The sequence below is a fragment of the Tursiops truncatus genome, chromosome 12, assembly GCF_011762595.2.
Source record: "Tursiops truncatus isolate mTurTru1 chromosome 12, mTurTru1.mat.Y, whole genome shotgun sequence".
Lineage (NCBI taxonomy): Eukaryota > Metazoa > Chordata > Mammalia > Artiodactyla > Delphinidae > Tursiops > Tursiops truncatus.
In genome coordinates, this window is record NC_047045.1 from 86071595 (window position 1) to 86082656 (window position 11062).

Below are 11062 nucleotides of genomic sequence, written 5' to 3' on the forward strand. Positions count from 1 at the left end.
TATGGAGGACCAATCAGGTGGACCAAGGTCCAGGAAGGAAGACGAGATGAAGCTGCCTGACAGAAAACAGAGGGTGACCAAATAGCTCTAACTGCGTTCTCAAAAGTGTGAGGCTCAAACCTCATTTCCCAGCATCTGTGTCCTCCGCTACGGATCCACTCAGGTTACTACAGCAAACCGCTTTCTCCCAGCCTGATTCTGTTCCACCAGAGCAGTCGGGATTCCCTGTCTTCTATAAACCATTCCTGGGAGTCAAGGTAACGTGAAATGCAGGCTCCTTGACCACACAAGGCCTCCCGCTTAGGCCCTAGGCCACAGAGTAACTTCACCCACTGAGGGCAAACGGCACGAACAGCAGTTCTAACAGGAAGACCACAGAAAGAGAACACTATGTGTTCTCTCGTCCAGACTGATGAAGCCCCAGGTGCCCCGGTGCCAGCCCTGTGTCCTGCACTTACCAAGAGTCAGGGAGCCCTTCTGACAGTTGGGCACCAAGGCCTGGGTTGTAAGTTTCCACAACTGTAAAATTCACAAATTCTTTACAATTGATTCAGTTTGTGAAATTCACAGTATGGTTTTTTTTTTATAGCGGCTCCTTCATTTTCTTTTATTTTCTCAATGAGCTCATGCACACTGCAGGGCAAAGCAGAGAGAGAGAGGGTGCTTCAGGATAGAGCGTGAGCCACAGGGACCGCCGAGGGGCAGTTCTCGTGCGCAGGATCTGATATCGAGTGAGCACCTGACCTTTTAGGAGGATCGTGGAGGCAATGCTATCATTTGCTGTAAGCAGGTTTCAGAGGATTAGGCCTGAGGAACCGTTTCAGTGGTGCTCCGGCAGGGAGTGGAGGTGTGGTGGAGAACCGTCTTGAGAAAAGTGCAACACTTGGAGACGTGGAGCTGAGGGCACAGGGTGGTGGCCGGCATGGAGAGCGTGCCGCAGGAGGACATTCTCTTAGGCTAATGGAGCTCAGAGCTCGGCTTTAGTGAGGGAATAAGAAGCTGATGGTGACAGGGCCTCACGTTCATGGACAAGCAACCAAGGTTCAGAGCCTGGTCGCTGTGTGAGGGAACTGGATGAAGGAGTAAAAAGGAGGGAAGGAGGGAAGACAGTTCTTTTCCTTCCTCAGGGAAGGAGGGAAGACAGTTCTTTTCCTTGCATTTAGGAAAAAGGGGACAATGGGTGAAGACAAAGAGAATTCTGTCATGAAGAAAAGTAAGAGAGAGGAAGCACTACGATGGTTTTGGTGGTGCAGTGGTTAAGAATCCACCTGCCAATGCAGGGGACACGGGTTCAATCCCCAGTCCGGAATGATCCCACATGCCGCGGAGCAACTAAGCCTGTGCACTACAACTTCTGAGCCCGCGTGCTGCAACTACTGAAGCCCGCACGCCTAGAGCCCGTGCTCCACAAGAGCAGCCACCGCAATGAGAAGCCTGTGCACCTGATTCCCACTAGCTATCTATTTTACATTTGGTAGTACGTGTAAGTCCATGCCACTCTCTCACTTTGTCCAAGCTTACCCTTCCCCCTCCCCGTGTCCTCAAGTCCATTCTCTACGTCTGAAACTAACACACCATTGTAAAGCAGTTATACACCAATAAAAATGTTTTAAAGATAATAATAAATAAAATTTAAAAAGAAGCCTGTGCACCGCAACGGAGAGCAGCCCCCGCTCGCAGCAACTAAAGAAAGCCCGTGCGAAACAATGAAGACCCAAAGCAGCCAAAAGAAAAAAAAAAAAAGGATGGTTTTGAACGTTTGAGTGAGATGAAATATCTGTGAACACAAATCTTTTCTTTTTAATGGCTATTCCTGATTTAAAATGTTTTTATATCGTGGTACATATGCGTAACATTTTGCCATAAAATTTTACCATTTCAACCTTTTTAAAGTATTTGGTTCTGTGGCATTAAGTACGTTCGCACTGTTGTGCAGACATTACCACAATCCATCTCCAAGTCTTTTCACTTCCCAAACTGAAACTCTGTGCCCATTAAACACGATTTCCCCATTCTTTCCACCCCGAGCCCTGGAAACCCCCATTCCACTTTCCATCCCTGTGAATCTGACTACTTTAGGAACTTCATATAAGTGGAATCATACAGTATTTGTCTTTTTGTAACTTGTTTATTTCACTTAACATAATGCCCAGGGTTCATCCATGTTGTAGTTATGTGTCAGAATTCCCTACCTCCTTAAGGCTGAATAATATTCCACTATGTGGATATACCAAATGCTGTTATCCATTCAACTCTGGATGGACACTTGGGTTGCTTCCACCTTTTGGCAATTGTGAATAATGCTACTGTGAATATGGATGTACAACTATCTTTTTGAACTCCTGCTTTCATGTCTTTTGGGTATATTTCCAGAAGTGAAATGGCTGGATCATATGATAATTATATATTTAATTTTTTGAGGAATCACTATACTATTTTCCACAGCTTCTGCATCATTTTTACATTCCCATCAACAATGCACAAGGGTCCAATATTTCCATATCCTCACCAGCACTTGTTATTTTGTTTCCCCCACCCCTTTTTTTTTTATAACAGCCATCCTAAGGGATGTGAGGTGGTATCTCATTGTGGTCTTGATTTGCATTTCTCTAATGCTCAGTGATGTTAAGCACCTTTTCATGTGCTTACTGGACACCTATATATCTTCTCTGGAGAAATGTCTATCCAAGTCTTTTGCCCATTTTTTAATCAGGTTGTTTTTTGTTGTTGTTGTTGAGTTGTAGGAGTGCTTTTCACAATTTGGATATCAATCCGTTATCAGATATATGATTTGCAAATATTTTGTCCCATTCTGCGGGCTGCCTTTTCACTCTTTTTTATTGTGCCCCAAATTAAAAGTTTTAAATTTTGATGAAGTCCAAGTTATCCCTTTCTTTTTGTCATTGTTGTCCATGCTTTTGGTGTCATGCCCAGGAAATCACTGTAAATCCAATGTCATAGAGCTCTTCTCCTTTATTTTTTCTTAAGAGTTTTATAGTTTTAGCTCATATGTTTAGGTATTTGGTCAACTTTGAGTTAATTTCTTTGAAAATGGAAAATATGGCACAAATTTACTTGTCACCCTTGCACACGGGCCATGCTCACCTTCTCCGTATAGTTCCAAGTTTAGTACATGTCCTGACAAACCAAGCACTGAAAGTAAATAAACCCTTGGAGGAAATTCCTCAACACAAATGTATGAAAGTAAACCTGTCTGTGTTACCCTTACAGTAATAAGTGTTCTCGCTCTCTGTCCTGGGGATTCAGCATATTTATCCCGGGTCCGCCAGATGCTTTAACTGCCACTGCTCAGGCCCAGCTCCGCCTCCTGCGTGCTCAGTGAAGCTCTTCCTTAAGGTTCTCACCCTGACTCTCACACATTCTATAATCATTCTCCGTGCGTGGCCAGCATCTTTCCCACTCTCAATGCCAAGCCAGTGGGGTCACAGCAAGATTTTTAGGTCCTGCTGTGAATTTTCCATAATTTTCAGATGGAAGCTGTGATAAGGACGTATTTCTAAGAATTGAGACATTGATTTAAACAAGGGGGGTTGGACTGAAAGCCTTACATTGAAGAGTCTAGCCCCTCAGGTACTTTCCCCCATCCCTGGAAGAAACAGAGGATTTATTCTTGGGACAAACTAAACCAGAGAGACTCTAAACTCAGACACACTGACTGGATAGAGGACTCAGAACACTGTACATGCAGGAGGGCAGAGCTGAAGCTCTATACCGACAGGAACACAGGGAGAGTCAGCATTTCAGTGTTTCAGACTCTAAGGTGCCCACCACTGCCCCAACTGCCTCCCCCCATCCTGCTGCTGGAGTGCACGCTTCCAGGGGTATCCTCCTGCCCCACCCCTGCCCCGACAAGAAACGGGAACACTTTTCCCTGAAGAAACCGAACAGTACCAAGGAAAAGACCTACACGTTCTGACGTTTGTGAGGGTGTCCCTAGGCAGTCACTCCACAGCAAGCTCACCAGACCAAGATCGCTGACTCTCCTCCCCACTTCGCTGGAGCTTCCTGTTGGCTTTCAGCGCCTCACTCTTCAGTAGGAAAGGATGATGAAGGATAATATGATAATTAAGGAAAGCTTCCAACACAGAAGACTGAGGCTAAAATAATAAACAGTTTAAAGAACCTTGGAAAGAGACCACACAGGGAGGAAAACAGTTCTTAACACTATAATATTCTCAGAGAGAGAAGAAAATATATTACATTCATGGTAAAAAGAATGCTATAAAAGGAACAACTAGAGAAGGGAGTTTTTAAAAATAGAATATTAAAAATGGTACAAATCAGTGGAGAATTTCAGGGATAAAACTGAAGAACTCTCTCAGAAAGTAGAGCAAAAATACAAAAATAGCGAAAGAAGAGAAAAGATAAGAAAATATAAGGATTCATTCAACACAGAAAGAACAACAACAGAAGAAATTATCAAAGAAATAATACAGGAAAATAACCGAGGGCTGAAGCATCCAAGTCTCTGTACTGTATGGTACATCACATGCCTGGAACAATAAATTTAAAGAGACCAAGACACATCACTGTGAAATTTATTATCAGTGGAGATCCAGAACAGAGCCCAAGAGCTCCCAGAGAAGGAAAGGGGCCACAAACACAGGAAAGGGAAGGAGAATGGTGTTCTCTTCCTCAAGAACATTACTGGACACTAGAAGACAGTGGAGTGAAGTGTCCAGAGCTCAGATGAAAAAGGAGTTTCAATCTGGAATTCTGTATCCGTTGAAAATATCATGGAGGGAGGAAAAAAGGTATCTTTAGACATACACAGTCTCAAAACGTTTATCTCCCAGGTACCCTTGGTCAGAAAGTCACTAGACGATGGGATCTGACAAAGTGAGGGAGCACACCAAGGAAAAGAGAAACACGAGACAGTGGGAGCTCCCAAGGTCTGTCCCAGGTTGACGATGATAGGGGCTCCCAGGGCAGCAGGCGTGCAACACATGTAGCCCTTCCGGTGGGTCAGAGCTAAAGGTGGTGGGGGAGTGCTCCAAGGGAAAAGACCACCGAGCTAGTACCGTGCTTTAAACATGTTTGGAATAAATTTGGAAACTGTATTGTTAGCTGTGACAAATCCGTTAGAGCATCTGGAAAAAAAAAAAATCCAAACTAAGATATAGCTAAAACACAAAGCACCCATAAAACAAGGTTAATACTAATTGAAGGGAAAATAAAAGTGATGCAAGAGAAGAAATGGAATCCACGTACCCTATTGGGCTCAGGCATGAGGAATATTTACATGGACCAAATAACGCAAATGCCACCACGTTAGCCAATAACTGAGATCTCAACACGCTGAGCTCATGAGGGTGCATGGAGGGAGTGAGTGTCAGGAGAGTTAGTCCTCACTTCCATCACAGAAAATCAGTAGATGATGTGATGTGACTGGTTAGAGGTAGGGAGTTGTAATACAATTTTAGGATGAATAAATGCAAGTCCAGTCTCAAGAAACGGAAGACTGTCACAACCAACCCTCTGCTCTGGCCAGGCCACGTATGCAGTGTCGTTCTCAGTTCCAAGGTCTAAGGAGGTCACTGGTTGTGTTTATGCAGAGTCTTGAAACTGGCAAAGAGCAATCACATGGAGAGTATGGGTATCTGTAACCACAGACCTTCCTTAACTGACGAAGGGGCCACGACCTGATAAGCCCATCATCATCTGACAATACCATTAAGTCGAGAATATATTTAATACACCTAACCCACTGAACATCGTGGCTTAGCCAGGCCTGCCTTAAATGTACTCAGAACACCTACATTAGCCTGCAGTCGGACAAAATCCCCTAACACAAAGCCTGTTGTATAGTAAGTGTTGAATATCTCATGTAATTTATTGAATACTGTACTGAAAGTGAAGAACAGAATGGTTGTTAAGTGTCCTGGTTGTTTACCCTCATGATCTCGGGGCTGACTGGGAGCTGCAGCTCACTGACACTGCCCAGCATCATGAGAGAAGATGATACCACATGTCACTCGCCTGGAAAAGATGAAAATTCAAAATTCGGAGTACTGTTTCTACTGAATGAGTATTGCTTTCACATGACTGTAAAGTTGAAAAATGCTAAGCCAAACCATCATAATGTGGGCACGGTCTGTAGTCTTAAAAATTTAGAACAGGGGCTGCCCTGGTGGCGCAGTGGTTGAGAGTCCGCCTGCCGATGCAGGGAACACAGGTTCGTGCCCCGGTCCGGGAGGATCCCACATGCCGCGGAGCACCTAAGCCCGTGAGCCATGGCCGCTAAGCCTGTGCGTCCGGAGCCTGTGCTCCGCAACGGGAGAGGCCACAACAGTGAGAGGCCCGCATACCGCAAAAAAAAAAAAATATTTAGAACATCATACAGAACAGCAATACATTAGACATTTTTAAATGCAGAGGATTAAAAAAAGTTAAATGGAGAGAGAGACTGACTCATTATAAAGGACTTTCTAATTCAAATTGAGATATTCAAAAATAAAATGGGTTGCCTTGCACTGTTGGGATTAGAAGTGGGCCCCTGTCGGGGGAACAGGGGGGCAAAGTCATATGGCTTTTCTGCCCTGTTGGCTGAGACCAAGTTCTAGTGTGAAGGGTTTATGATTTAATGCATTTTATCACTTCCTCTGAACCTTGAGCTAGAAAGTACACTTCAAAAATATTTGATTTAAGTGGTTGGTGAGAAATGATTTCATCCCCAATCCAATTCATTACTTCTTAACTTGAAAACACTGTGTTGCTTTTTATGTGCTTCCAAGTAAATGATACTTTGGGGCATGAATTAACACCCAAGAGAATTTTCTAAGAATGGTAGATCTGAACTTCTCAGCTGCTCTGGGGAGGCTTCTCTGTCACCCTTCATTCCTGCCCTTACTCTAAATGCCACTTACACACTGACATCATAAGTGGTTCCAGACACCGTCAGGGGTCCACAGTGAATTAACAAGCCACAGAATCCAGATGCTTTTGCTGGTAAACAGCTTCTTTGCAGGAAAAATAAACAGAACAAGAAGGACATTCACTGACCTCCTCTACCACATTCACTCCCACGCTTCACACCCAGTAAGCGTGCGAGCCCCATCTGTAGACTCACTGGTCCACAAATATCACCCATCTCATGCATGTTTGCACTCCTTCCTTTAATTAATTCACTGATTGTTTTAAATAACATACAGCGAGTAGAGTCTATACAAAAAGATACTAATATATAAATTACGGAGGCTGAGAATAATAAAATTACTAAAGCCGTTAAAAATTTCCTCTGAGGACTACTGAGTACAATCTTGTCACGTCAAGCTACAAATTGTTGGTGCTTAAATTACAGTTCTCATGGCATTACACTCCTTCTAAACCTAGGGATTCCAAGGTGATTTCTTACATGGGCGTTAAACCACAAACTTATATATTTCATCAAATATATTTCCCCGCAATTTTTTGAGTGGTAAGGAATTATTTACGTGATTACGTCGGGTAATTCTACCAGATTAACCTCATCTTGAGCCTGGATGAACTTTATGGAAATCTATTTCCAAGGCATGTCCAGTGCTGTGATATGAAGCAGATATGACGGGTTCCTTTGCTACATTTACCCATTTACCATTATCTGTGGCTCCCTTCGACCTACTCCTGCCCCACTGGTTTATAACTATGACACAAGCGTTAGAGGGTTCATTTTTACTCATATTCATGCCAGAACAATACCAGGTAAGGTAAGACACCTGCAAAGTCTGGTATATACAAAGTTCAGGGTCTCTACTTCTGCTGAGCTGATAAATCAGTTCACATCATGTCACACCTCCACAGGTAAAACAATGTGGCCCACCGACCTTATGAATCCTTTCATGAAATTTGTTCCCAAATAAATAAATCTATATTTTCCACCCAGAAGCTTAATTTGGACAGCATTTTTGCTTGACTTCGACACAATAATTCCTCTCAATCCAATATAAACAAAACATGAACACAGCCCCATCACCCTCCGCTTCAGACAATAATGTGAATGCTTAGCCGTCCGCCTCCTATCTACAGTTACATACAATCCAGCCGGGGCAGGGGATAAATACACAGCTATGACTTCAGAGCAGACGTGGCCAGAGCCACCATCGCATGGGCTGTGGCGGTTCAGCGGAGGTGAGCGTCCCCAGCAAGCGAGGCTGTGAAACTCTGACCTGGATGGCAATCACAATTCCTGAGATTCACTCTAGACAAACCCCAATTTCTCCTTTGTCCACCCCTCCCCTTGCTTTCTCTCTCCTTTGCTTTCTCAGGAGATGGGGGTGAGTGCTTACTATCTAGTATGGAAAGATCTCTGAGTCCTTTCATTTATGACACGACATGTCCTGCAAAAAGAGTGAGCATTCGTTGTCCCCTTCCCCATGAAATTCCACGTGCTCACACTCAGCGGAGGCATGTGCTCACAAGGGCACAGGTGGAAACAGTGCAGCTGGAAATCCAAGTTGTGTCCATCACCCTCCAAAGCCCCCGGTGGGCTGTGCAGATTCTGAATCTCCCAGTGATCAAAAGACCGCATATTTTGCTATAGTTGTTAACAATTCCATACGTTAGATTCTACATTTTAGAAACAGCAGGGAAATGAGTACATGACTTCAAGCCTCTTCCAGAAGTAAGGTAGGACCTGAATTTTAACTATCTCATTTTGAGCTTCGTTGACAACACAGATGCTGTTTCTGATTAGCTGCCTCAAATTGATTAAACATTTTTAAGCCAGTTTTGAAGGTATATGAACAAACAAGGAATAAAATAAGGGTCTGATTATTTTTTTATTTTCCCTTGGTGGTCAGTCTGTGAATTTTATTCAGATAATAAAATTCCTCTGAGAGATGCTGAAAAAAAAAAGAAACTTTATTTCACTGAGAAATGCATGCCATGAACTATGTAAAAGCTATTCTAGAATCAGGACTATTCAGGCTTCTCCGTGTATGCTATAGGCTTAAAGTTTGTAGCATGTAGTTAGTTCATCAAAAATAAAACTTTGAAGATTATTCAGCAAACCACAACATATAAAATGACCTTTATTGTGCGCATACACAGGGTCACACTAGGAAGACGCTGGCAGACTTCCCCATATACTCACTATGCAAAATTGGAGTTTTATTTAAACTCATAGCACTATGATGTTGGAATTGAAAAAGACACTAGAAGTCTCTAAGTCTAATATCCCAGGGGCTCAGATTTTTCATCTATAAAATGAGCTAATGAAATCTTTCCTGCTCTCCTCAGGGCCCTTTTGAGACCAAGAGTGTCACAGATGTGAAAAGTATGGCGAGAAAATTAGAAGAGCTATACAAATGCAAAATTAAATTATTATTCCTATTACCATCATTCTGATAGACAAATAGGTAAACAACTAGACTGTTAGAAAAAGACCAGCTAAAAATCAGGCTTGTAATCTTGTCTTTACAAACCTGATATAGTAGTGTTTCTTTTTGATATCTTCGTGAGATCCATCTAGTCATTTAGCCTTTGAATATGCCAAGTGTAATTTCAAAGTTTCTTTTATCACGCCTACCAGGTCCTTATAATTCCTCTAAGCTATACTTACAAGGGAAATTAACGGAAGTCTGTTCAAATTTCCACATTTACTGGGAAACGGCTATAATCAAATGAGGTTTACTTGTATTACCAGCGATTAGGTAGAAGGAAATGCAGAGTGAAAACAACAGGGCGCAGTAAGCAGGTTAAACACCTGGAAGTCAGGAGACTGCTGGTCAGTCACGGGGACAACGTCAGATTCCAGTGGCGCCTTTCTCAACACGGCAGATGCAGGTTCCCTCTTCAGGGACGGAGAAGACCGAGCCGTTGTAGGTTGTGCATTTAAGATCATTTCCTGTGGTATCCACGAGACTCGTGCAGTCAGGTGTGGCGTGAGGAACTGGTTACAGTTTACCCTAAAGCGTGCGGCTGCTTCTCGACGCTCATTCTTCTTAACGTTGCCATTGCTTTTCAGTAGTTACTGGAAAAACCAACCATGTTTACTTATCCCTTCCTCTTAGTGTTTGACTGAAGGCATCCCCTGCCACCACCTTTCTGCCTCCATGCTCTTCTTTTGTTGCTTCCCATACAGACACACTCTTTCTGCCACAATTGACCATCAACATGTGTCTGATGTGTCATCTGCAGCTCCATGTCATCGTCTGCAAAATTCAATGTGGCAGTTTCTCTGTCTGTCTGGTGAAGGACCTGGCTGTGAGCGCAATCGTTTTGAAGGATCCTGTCTACCTGGTACAAGCTACAGAAGTTGAGTTACATCAGCACACTCTGTCTTCTTCAGAGGCTCACACTCCCTGCTAAGAGAATATGGTCTTACGAATAACAGCTCTATTTCTACTTGATTTAATATAGACAAGTATATAATATATATATATTTTTAAGAGAATTTTTTAAATTTATTTATTTATTTTATTTTTGGTTGTGTTGTGTTTTTGTTGGCTTCTCTTGCTGTGGAGCACAGGTTCTAGGCGTGCTGGCTTCAGGAGTTGTGGCACGTGGGCTCGGTAGTTGTGGCCTGCAGGCTCTAGAGCGCAGGCTCAGTAGTTGTGGCGCATGGGCTTAGTTGCCCGCGGCATGTGGGATCTTCCCAGACCAGGGCTTGAACCCGTGTCCCCTGCACTGGCAGACGGATTCTTAACCTCTGTGCCACCAGGGAAGCCCCAAGTATATAATATATTGTGCTTCAGTACACATGCAAGGCAGGGGAAGGAAGAACCAAGGAGTCACATCATTTACAGGACAAATTTCCAGGGTTTCAATGAACAAAGGCAACTCATCCCACAAGAATGTTCACGCCCTGCAACGTTCCAGCCCTTGGAGGGAAAGAGGGAGGAAGATAAAGGAAGTCCAGCAATCCTCTATTCCCTGAAGCAATCAAATATATAAATTGATAAATATTTTATAGAACTGGAAAACACTATCAGGTTGGGGAAAAAAAATGAGGAAACAAAGAAATTTTTTCCTGGGGAAAAGAATTATCCTCAACAGTTAGATGAAAATATTCAAAATTTTACATTGGTGATAAGCAAGATAAATGAGTTCCCAGATAATATAA

General features: G+C 43.1%; 1 non-coding gene across 1 annotated transcript; it reads right to left on the reverse strand.

Annotated features, from left to right (window-relative positions):
• Positions 1-3047: 3047 nt before the first annotated feature.
• LOC117307569 (U6 spliceosomal RNA) lies at positions 3048-3154 on the reverse strand. Its single transcript, XR_004521336.1, has one exon. It is a non-coding gene; the product is annotated as a U6 spliceosomal RNA (small nuclear RNA).
• Between the last annotated feature and the right edge of the window lie 7908 nt (positions 3155-11062).